At 40.0% G+C, this 11,288-nt stretch overlaps 1 long non-coding RNA gene across 1 annotated transcript in view; it reads left to right on the forward strand.

The window, feature by feature from the left end:
• The window catches only part of LOC148142169 (uncharacterized), a 33,817-nt gene extending 22,847 nt beyond the window's left edge, over nt 1–10,970 (forward strand). Inside the window, exons 2-3 of the long non-coding RNA XR_015752214.1 lie at nt 3,823–3,996; nt 10,780–10,970. This is a non-coding gene — a long non-coding RNA (uncharacterized LOC148142169). The remainder of the gene's footprint in view (nt 1–3,822; nt 3,997–10,779) is intronic.
• The last annotated feature ends 318 nt before the right edge of the window (nt 10,971–11,288 follow it).

The raw sequence follows: 11,288 nt of genomic DNA on the forward strand, positions 1-11,288 counted from the left end.
CTAATTCTTTCATTGTTCAACTAAACAGGTCAGTTTAGCACCTCATTATTCACTACCCATTGGAGTTCAGCCAGCGCAGTGAATGCATGCAGAGTTGCATTTTTATAGCATGGTTTTAATTGCGCTAGCTTCGAATGTATATATTTAGAAATCTGGCATAACCAAACAATGAGTATGTTGCAACAATTTTTTGCTGAAGTCAAAAGTAATTTCAGGCTGGTTCTGCTTGCCATGCAGTACTGAGTTTATAGAACAGAATATAAATTTATTGTCACATGTATTTTTACATGTAAAATACAGTGAAAAGTTCTTAAATTGCCCCACCATGGCGCCTGCATTAATGACAAAAGTCATACATCACAAAAATAAGTAAAATTTTAAAAATGTAAAATTAAGACAAAGTTAATTGCTGTTCAGTTAATGACTTCCGGGCTCGGGGAAAGCCGATTAAGGAACAATGGAAAACCCTGAAGATGCAGCTGAGACGAGACCACCATTCTAGGACGAGAACACCATCCTGGGACGAGACTGACATGGTAGACTGAGCTGGAAACCTCAGCCAAAGACTGCCATGCTGGATCAAGACCATTGCTCCTGGACGAAACTGCCTGCCGGGCCATTGAAATACTTGAAAGCCGAAGACAAATAAAGTTAAAAATCACCTGATTGTCAATCACCTGATGAAGGAGCGTCGCTCCGAAAGCTAGTGTGCTTCCAATTAAACCTGTTGGACTATAACCTGGTGTTGTGTGATTTTTAACTTTGTACACCCTAGTCCAACACCGGCATCTCCGAATCATGAAGACAAATAAGATCTTCTCAAGGGGTTGAGACCTCCACCCGCAATAAGACCACCTTGGCAGGCTGAGACCATCACTACACCTCCTTAAGGCTGAGACCAGCACTACACCTCCTTCAGGATGAGACCGCCACACCTCCTTCAGACTGAGACCACCACTATACCTCCTTCAGGCTGAGACCAACACTACACCTCCTTCAGGATGAGACCGCCACACCTCCTTCAGGCTGAGACTGCCACACCTCCTTCAGGCTGAGAACGTCACTACACCTCCTTCAGGCTGAGACCGCCACACCTCCTTCAGGCTGAGACCGCCACACCTCCTTCAGGCTGAGACCATCACTACACCTCCTTCAGGCTGAGACCGCCATTACACCTCCTTCAGGCTGAGACCATCACTACACCGCCTTCAGCTGAGACCACCACTACACCGCCTTCAGGTTGAGACCGTCACTACACCGCCTTCAGGCTGAGACCGCCACTACACCGCCTTCAGATTGAGACCGTCACTACACCTCCTACAGGCTGAGACAGTCACTACCCCGCCTTCAGGCTGAGACCGTCACTACACCGCCTTCAGCTGAGACCACCATTACACCTTCTTCAGGCTGAGACCATCATTACCCCACCTTCAGGCTGAAACCACCACTACCCCGTCTTCAGACTGAGACCACCACTATACCTCCTTCAGGCTGAGACCGTCACTACCCCGCCTTCAGGCTGAGACCGTCACTACACCTCTTTCAGGCTGGGACCACCACTACACTGCCTTCAGGCTGAGACTGTCACTACACCTCCTTCAGGCTAAGACCATCACTACACCACCTTCAGGCTGAGACCACCACTACACCTCCTTCAGGCTGAGACCAGCACTACCCTGCCTTCAAGCTGAGATCACCACTACACCTCCTTCAGGCTGAGACTGCCACTATACCTCCTTCAGGATGAAACCAGCACTACACCTCCTTCAGGCTGAGACCATCACTACACCTCCTTCAGGCTGAGACCGTCACTACACCTCCTTCAGGCTGAGACCACCACTATCCCGTCTTCAGGCTGAGACCAGCACTACACCGCCTTCAGGCTGAGACCACCACTACTCTTCTTTCAGGCACCTGGGCCTAGCTGCAGACCTGTAGCCTTGATTCGGCCTGTGGGTGAGGCTGGAGGAGTCAGTCTGTGACCTGTGGTCTTTTGTGTGTATCTTTTGGCCAAACAAGTGCTATGGATTTTCTTGTACCTTTATTCCAGTTGTGCTTTTGAAACTTTCTGGGCAAAAAATTTGCATTATAAAATATTAAAAGGTATGAATGTGTTAGTAACTTAATAAAACCATTTACGACACCCTAAGTATATTGGATTGTGCTGATATGGGAATATTATCCACAGGGGAGTTGGTGCTGGAAGGGTTAAAATTGTTAATAAATAAGCAGACAGCTTGTTGTTTTCTCTAATAGAGAAATAAATCTGTGAAACAGGATGTTGAAGAAACCGCTGACACTCAAGAACTGGTTAACTGAACGTTGTGATTTCCTGAGCGCGATTGCTTTTTTGATGCCAGTCAAAGATTAAAGCCGGGACAATCTGGTCAGAGTAACCTAATTCTGGACATTTAATAATGCAGTTAAGAGAAAAAAGAAATTGCAATCAAGCCCTTCCCATGTCACTGTGACCTTTAAAAAGTTTTTACAGTTACACGATGCAGTAAAAAAACAAAGGAAATCTTTCTACATCGAGGTGGGCATTGAGAAAAGGGTCTTTGCAAGAGAGTGGTTATCAGATGTAGGTCAGTGCACAGTCATTTCCCCTTAACTCTTTATAGTCTATAGGTAGAACTATTCACTACCAGTTTGTAAAGGACCAGAATCTTAAAGAATTATTTGCACAAGGTATCCTGTCATAGGTTAATGCTGAGCAACTTCAACATAATTTTCTATGAAGCATTGTTCCTTTCCCTGTCCCTGTCCCTGTCCCTGTCTCTGTCTCTTCCTTTCTCCATTAACTATGAATGATGTCTCCAGCACAATCTCAGAGTTGGTGAACTGTAAAACAAGACCAGAAACACAAACAGGTGGAGTTGTATTGAAGATAGTTGTGGAATGTGTCATGAGTACCAATGTTCAATGGAAATATTTCTGTGAAAAATCCCTCCTGCATTCAGGATTGTATTGTGAAACTAACTCAATATATTTTCAATCAAGTATTTAGAAAATAATGTTTGTAAATGTTATTGATGTCATTAAAATCAGTTCAGGTTATTAGAAACATTTCCCTTGTGAAACATGGAGGAATCTGGTGCGTTCTAGATCATATATGTGAAAGTCAATCACTTAGAGCAAATAACAGAAAGCCTGAAATAACACAACTTAGTCTTACACTCCTTTCATTTTCGAGAAGAGCAGCATAAATTATAGTGTTTTAGAGACCTTCAGATGGCTGATGAAAAATGTGCCTGGTGCTCAGTGCTGTACCATGTATTTAGGAATGCTATATGTTGAACTCCTTACACGTACTGAGTTAATTGACCAGTAATATTACAAATGGCCTGTAGGTTAAGGAGAAAAAAAGTGCCATCCAGTGACTGCTGCTGGAAAACGTATGTCTCATGAGAATGCGGTTGGTTTTACATGAGGTTGCTTGATATGGATTATATTACTCCATTGCAAAGGTTTGTCTTTATAGCATATGGGAGCCTTGCTGCTTTAGCTGATCCACAACTCCAAATAAATGGTATCAAAGAGTGAAGGGAATAAAAAGAAACAGGAATAAAGCATATTGAAGAGAGATGACCTAACTTCATTTAAAACAATTGGAAAGTACACAGGTTGATAATGGGAACAGATAAAATAACACTTTGAATATAACATTCACCAAGACACTTGTAATAAAAGAAATCACGTTAAATGTTAAGCTAACATTTTATATTTAGATGTTGACAAAGTGCTTCTCATTTTCAAATTTTTTTTGTTTTAAATTTCTGTCATCACACCTTTTGATTACTATATCTGTCCTATTGCCTTTAGGTATTAATATTATCAGGGGACGTGGAGAGAAACTGGGTATATCATTTTAAGATAAAGGATCAGCCATCATCATACTGGATAGCAGAGTGGACTGGAAGAGGCTGAAAAGCTGACACCTGCTACAGCTTTCTGCGTTTCTTTGGTCTGTCTCTTGGAGCAGGAGCACCAGGGCAGGTTTGAAATTGAAGCTTTTGTTTGCAAGATAAACATTGTAATTCCCCTTTTCAACATTGTCGAAAAGTGTGGTTCTGGAAAAGCTCATGCTCGAAATGTTGATTCTCCTGCTCCTCAGATGCTGCCTGATAGGCTGCGCTTTTCCAGCACCACATTTTTTGACTCTGATCTCCAGCAGCTGTAGTCCTCACTTTCCCCTTTTCTGTACTGCACACATACCTTGCCACTGCCCACTACCTCCAAAGCAGCACCTTGTATGCAGTCAGTACATGGTAGGGAACTGTGGATATGTTACTGTTGCCCTCCCATCCACTGAAGTCAACATATGCAAATAATTCAATTGGTGCATACTGCAAGCAAGGTCCTGTCAGCATTATAGGGCTTCATAACAGTTACTTTTGTAGGCTGAGTGCAGATGTTCGCATCTTTTCGATTTAGGCTTTTGTGATCTTGTATCTTTGACTAATGGCCCTGTGCAGTTTTATCGCACAGGTACTTGATGTCGTGCCAGCTTTTACCTGTTAAATGAGCTTTCTTTCTCGCAATGCAAGTGGATAAACAGCAATAAGCTAACTTTGCTGTGGGTTCATATTTTTATGCACATCTTTCAAATGAGGAGTTTTTCCTCCTATCAATAATTTTATTTGTATAAATTTTTGTGTTCTTGTATTACTCCTACTTTTAATTTGTGTTTTGCTTTCCTACAATAAAAATAGAGGTTTCACTAAAAAAGATAATGCTTTTAAAAAATTGCATGAAAATAAGGAACAGCTTTATCATAAATTATAACACATTTAACTTCTGATTATAACTGGTATTCTTCCTTGTCCCTTCTGACATTCATTGGAGCTTTTGGAATTCAATCTATTCGAAGACAAAGTTAATTATAATCAATCCTCACTTCTAATAACCAGAAAATCCCATTTATAATGACTATTAACTCTGTTACTGCAAACTGCAGAACTTTATAGTATTAGCATCCACCGGAATTAACTCAAGCCATCAGCATTTAGTGGATTATGTTCCAGCATTAGTGCAACAATGAAAACTGAGATGAAACCATATATTTCCAGCAGTTTGTAGCTGATGAGTAAACTTGAGAAAGTCTGTTCCAGTGCCTTTGTAACATAAAGCCTTGTTAAGAAGATTGACTTGGTCTGTACATGTACATTGTAAAAAGTTGAATGGTGAATCAGATCTTCCAACAGTCATATCATTCATCAAGTGGTTTTTACAATTTCTTATTTTGTCCTCAATGTCATGTCTTACTGAAAACAGATTTTACACACACTCTAGTTTCCTCTGAGTGTGGAGCTTCCGATGCATAGTCAACATTCCCTCATGTTCCGATGGAGCTTGTGGAAAGCAGTCCGTACAATACAATTCACCTTGGGCACAATGAATTTTCCGTTCTCATCTAAGCAGGGAGGTACGCTCCTGCCTTTCACTTTGCTCACCGATTTCTTCCCTGGTGGTAATAATGATTCCTACATCACAGCCCTGTCTACACTTCAGAAGTCATAAATTAGTCTGAGTTTTGTTGTACTCATGTTAAAAATATTAATTATTTTCCTTTGCCTTTATGCCTTTTCCAAAATATTCATACAGGACATCAAAGTGAGGCTTGCGTTTCCCTGTCCTCCAACCTGTTGACTTGGTTACATCCCTCAGATCAGATTCCTTTCCTCTGGCTCTTTCCTGTCTGCAAGATGCTGGTGGTGTTTTCAATAGTTTGTCATCAGCCTTGATATGGCATTGGATTAGGCAATTGATTTTTGTTTGGAAATTTGCAGAATTTAAATGGGATTGCACAACTTCAGGTTCAAAAACAGGCGTGTGATGTTTTTCCCCTTTTATTTCATTGCTGACCATGTGGGAACATTACAGTTTGCAATGAATGCTCATGAGAAGCAAAATTAATCCCTTCAATTTCAGTTATAATCCTCAATACATCAATTTTCAGCCTCTTGTTTTCAATTTGGCAAAAATATCAGTTCTGTGGAGGAGGCAAGAATTGATTGTGACACAGGTAGATGATCAACAAAGATATGAAGTTATTGTTATTTAGAAACATGGTTGAAGGTAGAAAAGATACTGAAGTATACTCTTGTTTACAGTATTATGTGAAATGTAGATAATGCTGAACAGTACTTGTTATGAAATTGTTATTTATCATATAATGCTGTTGGTATTCATATTATCTTCTTCTACGTTACATGTGGTCGATATTTTAAAAAGCAAATGGTGCAATACGATTGAAGATTTGTAAGAATCTGAGGACTTGCTAAATGTGTTCCTGCTCTTCTGAGAAATAGCCTGTGCCTCTGGGGCTTTCTGATTTATTTTACTTCACTTGCTGGTAGAAAATAAATCCTACTGACAATTAGTCAGGTCTTGTTGTTCTTAATCCACGCGATGACCATGATGATTTGTGCTTACTGATTAAAATATAAAATTTGAGACAGTTAGTGCAGGAAATCATAATTTGCTTGATCAGGTCATATGTTCCATTCTATGTCTTTTATGAACTACCATCAATTGTAAATTAGCATCAACCAGACAGGAGTATAATTACTGTACTGCTGCTGTGAAGATAGGTTAAGAGCCACAGATGGATTAGTGGCGCAAAGGGCTTTCAAAGTTGAAATCCACGTTGTTACTTGGGTTTCCCTGAATTTAATTAACTAGAAGGAGATCTGTTGAACTTGATATCAGAACTGGTATAAGGATTTATGAACAACATGTAGTTGGCTCGTTCCTTTTACATGAAGGCTAATGAAACTTAAATAAGATTGTTTTTAGAGCATTAAAGTAAAATGGCTCTTGGAAGAACATGGGTAGAGATTGACTTCAGCTAAAGACAATAAAAGTTGTCACCAAAGCAGTGAATAGAACATTGGAGTTGAAGGTAGTGGATATGTGTAGCCGACATTGCAATGTCTTTTTTAGCTGTATTAGAACTCAAAGGACCATCAGGAACAGTATTAGCAATTAGAGTATAGGATTTAATCAGGGGAATATTTGCATTACATCAATTGTATGCAAATATCCTGTGTCCCAGAGCCAATCTAGAATCTCAATAGTCATTGAAAATAGGCGTTTGCTTTATAAGACCAGAACATACATCGTCACAACACTCAATTTGATCAGTTTTCACATTCCCATGCTCAACATAACTTCACCCTTTTATCACCAAAATAAAGATGGCCAATACAATTTGAAGGAGCTTTTTGTTAGGAACCTGACTGGCAGAATGTGAGTGAACAGTACCTGCAATGAATATATTTTATCCCACGTGGGACAGAGGGAAGGATAGTCTGTTCTTTGGAATACAGGACACCCAAACTACCCAAAAACATTCACTTCTTTAGTTATACCTTAACCTAGAAACAACTAGGTGGCTCTTCAGAATAGTTACAACAGGCCTGGAAAAACTGGGAAGTTGGAATAGAGTCCTTTCAGGAGAAGGGAAGAATTGTCAAAAAGGTTGTCAGTGGTGAATCATAGCTTATTCCCAGAAGGGGAGATACAGAAGCCAAGGAGGGAATGAGTCAGTGGTGGAACATGTGAAAGTTTGGGGAGGGTGGATATTTACAACAAAATTGATGAAGCTTTCCAGACTGGAATAAGACCAAGAAGTGGCATCAATACATCAGAAACAGCTGAGGGAGGAGACCTGTGTAGGATGTAATAAAGACAGTCTATGTGTCATGAAAAGCCAAGATGATCAGGCCTCGTTTAGGTTGCCACAGTTCCACCTTTAATTTAAGCAACATGCAGCTATTCAGACTGAGTATTGGAATCTGTCATTTTAAATCATAATTGCTGTTGCTGGTAATAGTTATTCTGTTGCAATTCACATTTCCTCCTGAAACACTTTTTATTTATTTCCTTCCCCCATTCTCACCCACTGTTTTACATTGCATCCCTTTTGAGAGTTAATCACTGCCTTCCTGCCAAATTTACATTTTCCTTTTTTTCTATCTTCTTTCAGCTTCTTTGTGCTTGCGTAAAACCTACTATATCATTAACTTTATTATAATTCTGATAAAAGGTCAAAGACTTCAAGCTTTGTTTTTGGTTACAGATGCTGATGGATGAGCTGAGTACTTCCAGCATTTTCTATTTTTATACCAGATTTCCAGCATCCACACTACTTTGTCATTGGCAATTTGGCAAATAGATACAGAGCAATCAAAGTCAAATAATTAGAATATGCAAATTGAATTGATATCTGTTGTCTTTATACTGTTTTACTTACGTCCCACTCAAAGGTGTTTAATGTAATTGTATAAAGAGCCTGGAAGAAAGCAGAGCTTTGAAAATATCCAAATCACAAAAACAATGCATTTATGAGAAGTTTGCTCAAAAATACCCTGCGGTTTGAGTGTGAGGAGCTAGAATCAGATATACTGGTCTTACAATTGAGTAAAGGTAACTACAAGCACATGAGGGAGGAGCTGGCCAGAGTTGATTGGAAGGAACACACAACAGGGAAAATGGTGGAGCAGCAATGGCAACATTTTCTGGCAGTAATTCAGATGGACAGTGGAAATTCATCCCAAGGAAGGAAAAAAAACATATTAAGGGGAGGACGAGGCAACCATGGCTAACCAACGAAGTCAGGGATACGTTAAAGCAAAAGAAAAAGCATACAGTTAGGGTGGTATGGTGACTCAGTGATTAGCATTGCTGCTTCACAGCACCAGATTCAATTCTAGCCTTGGGTGACCGAATGGAGTTTGCACATTCTCCTTGTCCCTGCATGGCTTTCCTTCGGGTGCTCGAGTTTCCTTTCACTATCCAAAGGTGTGCAGGTCGGATGGATTGGCCATGCTAAATTGTCCAGGGATGTGCAGGCTAGGATTAGCCATGGTAAAAAATGCGAAGTTACGGGGATAGGGTGGGTGTTTGGGTTGGGGTGGGATGGTCCTCAGACAGTTGGTACTATCTCGGGCTGAAAGGCTTCTTTCCATGCTGTTGGGATTTTATGTGGTGAAGAATAGTGGAAGCTGAAACATTGGTAAGTTTTTAAAATCCAGCAGAGGATAAATAAAAAAAGCAATAAGTATAGAAGATAAAGTATAAGCTGGCTAGTAATATAAAAGAAGATTGCAAGAGTTTTTTTGATATCTAAAATATAAGAGACAGAAGCAAGAGTGGACATTGGACCACTGGAAAATGAGGCTGGAGAAATAGTGATGGGGAACAAAGAACTAGCGGAGGAACTGAATAATTATTTTGCATCAGTTTCACAATGGAAGGCACCAGCAAAATACCAGAACTTTAAGAGAGCCAACATCAAGGCAGAAGTGAGTGTATTGGCCATCACTAAGGAGAAGGTGTTAGAGAAGCTGAAAGATCTGAAGGTGGATTAATTATCCGGATTACACCCCAGAATTCTGAAGGAGATATCTGAGGAGATTGTAGAGGTATTAATAGTGATCGTTCAGGAATTACTGGAGTCAGGGAGGGTCCCAGAGAACTGGTTAGCCTGACCTTGGTTGTTGGTAAGATTTTAGAGTCCATTATTAAGGCTAAGATTGCAGAGTGCTTGGAAATGCATGGTAAAATAGGGCTGAGTCAGCATGGCTTCATCAAGGGAGGTCAGGTCTAACAAATGTGTTAGAATTTTTTGAGAAGGTAATGAGCAAAATAAACAAAGTAGAGCCAGTGAATGTGATCTATTTGGATTTCCAGAGGTACTGCACAGGAGGCTGCTAAATAAGATAAGAGCCCATGGTGTTAGGAGCAAGGTACAGGCATAGATAGAGGATTAACTGACTAGTCAAAGGCAGAGAATAGGGATAAAGGGGTCTTTTTCAGAATGGCAACCAGTGCCTAGCAGAGTTCTACAGGAATCAATGTTGGGACCATAACCCTTCATATTATACATTAAAGATCTGAACTAAGAAATTGAGGGCATTGTTTGTAAGTTTGCACATGATATAAAGATAAGTGGAGGGACAGGTAGTATTGAGCAAGCAGGGAAACTGTAGAAGGACTTGAACATGCTAGGTGATGGGGCCAGAGTCAGTGAAGGGATGACCCTTTGGAACTGAGATGAAGAGGAATTTCTTCAGCCAGAGGGTGGTGACTTTGTGGAACCCATTGGCACAGTGGAGTATACAGGCCAAGTTATTGGGTGTTTTAAGACATAAATAGCTCCTGATTAGTAAGGGGATTAAGAATTATAGATAGAAGGCAGGAAATGGAGTTGAGAAACATATCAGCCATGTTCAAACGGTGGAGCAAACTTGATGGGCTAAATGTTTTAATTCTACTCCTCTATCTTACAGTCTTATAGTCTAATGTATGTAAAGTCCTGTTTACTTTGGTGCAAACCAGATTTCAGAGGAAGGTGAACATGTGCCCATTCTGCTGACATAATTGCTATCTTGCTATGAATAACAATTATGCTTTTACATAAAGTATAGCTCAAGTGGATAACTGTTTTCCATTTTAGATCTTGACATCTCCTGTGGTATAATGAGATTTATGCATATCATGATGGTGATTTAAACAAATGGGAATCCATCCCATTTCATTAGTTGGCTACAGATGAACAAGACTGGTACCAAACAAGTTTTGCACAAAACTGGATGTTAACATAAGTTCTTCGAGATATCCTTAGACCAGGAGTCAAAATTGCTTTTGAGCTTATTAAAGAAATTTGCTTGATAGATCTTTTTATTGAAAACGTGTCATAGATAAGGTATTTCCTTAGCCATTTTGTTAAAGGTGATAACTAATTTATATTTTATTTTGTCACCTGTGGAATAGAGCGACTGGAGAATACATGCTCTCCTCCAACCTCAGCCATAACAATACGTAAATAAAGAAGTGTCACAGCAAATGAGAAGTAGAAGACTCTTAGTAAGGAGGAGCCTCAGGATCACATCCACATTAACAAGTCCCCGAAGACATCATGTGGAAAGAGGTGTTTCTCTGGGCATTTAGGAAGGAGCTGATGAGACGATCTTGCTCACCATCTGCTGCGCTACATTTTAGTGCTTCGTTGTAAGTCCTGGTGATGAGCGGTCGCCCTGCTGAAGTTAAATGGGAGTCCGTTCAGTTATCCCTCAAATGCAATAAATACAGTCTGGTTCAAGTAAGAGATGCCTTTGGTTTTTTGGATAGAGTTAAATGCCAATATCTGTTTCCTTGATATGCTACTGTATAGAACTGAACTATCTATCTATCGTATATGAAGATATTTTTTACAAATAAAGTATATTTTGAAATAAAAAAAAGCAAGTTCTGGCAATGAGGCATTCTGCCAAATAATTCTG

The sequence above is a fragment of the Chiloscyllium plagiosum genome, unplaced genomic scaffold, assembly GCF_037043375.1.
Source record: "Chiloscyllium plagiosum isolate Xiang-an unplaced genomic scaffold, Cpla_swu_hap1 HiC_scaffold_30, whole genome shotgun sequence".
Taxonomy (NCBI): Eukaryota; Metazoa; Chordata; class Chondrichthyes; order Orectolobiformes; family Hemiscylliidae; genus Chiloscyllium; species Chiloscyllium plagiosum.